We start from the raw sequence: 3,712 nt of genomic DNA on the forward strand, positions 1-3,712 counted from the left end.
GTAGAATAAAGACAGTCGAAAGATATTTCTGATCCCGGGCCAGAGCTTGCAATTACTGGGAATGTGAAAACCATACTTGGGGACACCTACAGTGTCGCTAATTTATTTCCTTTTGATATGTATTTGCATAGGCAACTAATACAAGACAGGAGCAAATTAGGTATGAATCGAGTAGTTAGGCTATGCGGAAACAACAACATAATAGTTGGAATATTTGGCTTCATCTTCCAGGGTCCTCAAACTCTGTTGAGCCATTCTCAGTACAGAAAAGGACCTAAAACATACCAGCGAGGTGCCATCCCTTCTTTTTGTGTGAGGTAATGGGCTCCAAAAGCCAAACTGAACAATTAAATATTTACTGAGCAATTGCTCCACACCAGGTTCAGGGCAAAACACTTTATTTATGTGGATCACGTCATTAATTTCTCTGTTAAAACAACCCTTTGTGGTGGACAGTATCCTGTTTTATAGATGAAGAAAGAGAGGCACAGAGTAATTGTTTGCTAAGTAAGGTCACAGGGCTACTATGTAGTGGAGTCATGTGGGGTCAGAAAGGCCTTCGAGGCCTTTAGGAGTTAGTGGGCAGAAGGCAAGTCTGAGCCACTGTGAGGCTTGGAAGCCAAGGAAGGCTCCAGAAGATGAAGAGGTTTAGACACTGTGCCAGCTCAGCCAGGACTCTTACAGTTGCATCTCACTGGCCCTGGCTGAGTCTCAGAACCAACCTGGAACCTTCCACAGTGTCTCAGTATGGAATGGAGCAGGCCCAGGTCACATGCTTCATGCTTGAGCCTTGAGGACAAGCTGACCCAAAACAGGTGCACAGAAAGCAGGCAGGGAATGATCCCCAAAGGAAAACCAGAGTCTGGAACCAAAAGAAGGGGGAAGGTGGATGTTTAAGAGGCAAAGAGTGAATGTTCTCCATGGGTTTCCTAGGCCCTTGCTACTTTGAGTGTGGTCGCTAGGCCAGCAGCATGGGGTGTCGCCTGGGAGCTGGTTAGACTAACAGAATCTCAGGCCCCACTGAGACCCACTGAATCAGAATCTGCATTTTAAAAAGATCCCCAGGAGATTTGAATGCACATTCAGACTTGAAGAGCAGTGCTAACACACTTCCCTTATACAATACAACCATCAAACTTGGGATATTCATGTGGTGAAACTGTAACACTGCACATGTGTCACTTTTATATCGCCACCATCCAAAGGGCAGACATCATTCAAGACTCACTTACTTTGGCTATTTTGGCTATTGTGAGTCTTTTTTTTTTTTTTTTTCCTTGCGTTATGCGGGCCTCTCACTGTTGTGGCCTCTCCCATTTGCGGAGCACAGGCTCCGGACGCGCAGGCTCAGTGGCCATGGCTCACGGGCCCAGCCGCTCCGCGGCATGTGGGATCTTCCCGAAACGGGGCACGAACCCGCGTCTCCTGCATCGGCAGGCGGACTCTCAAGCACTGCGCCACCAGGGAAGCCCCTATTGTGAGTCTTGAATGATGTCTGCCCTTTGGATGGTGGTGATGTAAAAGTGACACATGTGCAGTGTTACAGTGCCAAAGCAATCTTGAGAAAGAAAAACAGAGCTGGAGGAATCAGGCTCCCTGACTTCAAACTATACTACAAAGCTACGGTAATCAAGACAGTATGGTACTGGCACAAAAACAGAAATATAGATCAATGGTACAGGATAGAAAGCCCAGAGATAAACCCACACATATATAGTCACCTAATCTATGACAAAGGAGGCAAGAACATACAATGGAAAAAAGACAGCCTCTTCAGTAAGTGGTGCTGGGAAAACTGGACAGCTACATGTAAAAGAATGAAATTAGAACACTCCCTAACACCATACACAAAAATAAACTCCAAATGGATGAAAGACCTAAATGTAAGATCAGACACTGTAAAACTCTTAGAGGAAAACATAGGAAAAACACTCTTTGACATAAACCACAGCAAGATCTTTTTTGACCCACCTCCTAGAGTAATGAAAATAAAAACAGAAACAAATGGGACCTAATGAAACTTAAAAGCTTTTGCACAGCAAAGGAAACCATAAATGAGACAAAAAGACAACCCTCAGAATGGGAGAAAATATTTGCAAATGAAACAACAGACAAAGGATTAATCTCCAAAATATACAAACAGCTCACGGAGCTCAATATCAAAAAAATAAACAACCCAGTTAAATAATGGGCTGTAGACCTAAATAGACATCTCACCAAAGAAGACATACAGATGGCCAAGAAGCACATGAAAAGATGCTCAACATCATGAATTATTAGAGAAATGCAAATCAAAACTACAGTGAGGGGGCTTCCCTGGTTGCGCAATGGTTGGGAGTCTGCCTGCTGATGCAGGGGACATGGGTTCGTGCCCCGGTCCGGGAGGATCCCACATGCCGCGGAGCAGCTGGGCCCACGGGCCATGGCCGCTGAGCCTGCGCGTCCGGAGCCTGTGTCCCACAGCGGGAGATGCCGCGACGGTGAGAGGCCCGCGTACCGCAAAAAAAAAAAACCCTACAGTGAGGTATCACCTCACACCAGTCAGAATGGCCACTATCAAAAAATCTACAAACAAACACGTGGAGAGGGTGTGGAGAAAAGGGAACCCTTTTGCACTGTTGGTGGGAATGTAAATTGATATAGCCACTATGGAGAACAGTATGGAGGTTCCTTAAAAAACTAAAAATAGAACTACCATATGATCCAGCAATCCCACTACTGGGCATATACCCTGAGAAAACCATAATTCAAAAAGAGACATGTACCACAATGTTCATTGCAGCACTGTTTACAATAGCCAGGACATGGAAGCAACCTAAGTGTCCACCAACAGATGAATGGATAAAGAAGATGTGGCACATATATACAATGGACTATTAGCCATAAAAAGAAACGAAATGGAGTTATTTGTAGTGAGGTGGATGGACCTAGAGTCTGTCATACAGAGTGAAGTAAGTCAGAAAGAGAAAAACAAATACTGTATGCTAACACATATATATGGAATCTAAAAAAAATTTAAAAGGTACTGATGAGCCTAGTGGCAGGGCAGGAATAAAGACATAGACATAGAGAATAGAGTTGAGGACATGGTGGGGAGGGGGAAGCTGGAGCAAAGTGAGAATAGCATCGACATATATACACTACCAAATGTAAAATGGCTAGTGGGAAGCAGCGACAGCACAGGGACATCAGCTCAGTGCTTTGCAACGACCTAGAGGGGTGGGAGAGGGAGGGTGAGAGGGAGGCTCAAGGGGGAGGGGATATGGGGATATATGTATGCATACAGCTGATTCACTTTGTTGTACAACAGAAACTAACACAGTATTGTGAAGCAATTATACTCCAATCAAGATGTATTAAAAAAAAAAAAAAGACTCACTGTTCTGACAATGTCCTTCATAGCAAAAGGATCCAGATCAGGATCAAGCACTGGATCTAGTCATCAATTCTCTTTGGTCTCTTTTAGTTTAGAATAATCATCAGCTTTCCTTAACTCCCATGACCTTGACACATGAAGATTTTGTAGAATATATCTAGATTTGGTTTGTCTGATATATTTTCATGATTAAATTCAGGTCACGCACCTTTGGCAGGAATATCACAGAAGAGATGTGCTTTTCTCATTACATCCTATCAGTGGCGCATGATTTCGATTTGTCCCAAACTGATGTTGTTCACTTTTTTTTTTTTTTTTTTTTTTTTTTTTTTTTTT

The sequence above is a fragment of the Lipotes vexillifer genome, unplaced genomic scaffold (assembly GCF_000442215.2).
Source record: "Lipotes vexillifer unplaced genomic scaffold, Lipotes_vexillifer_v1.1 scaffold666, whole genome shotgun sequence".
Classification (NCBI taxonomy): Eukaryota; Metazoa; Chordata; class Mammalia; order Artiodactyla; family Lipotidae; genus Lipotes; species Lipotes vexillifer.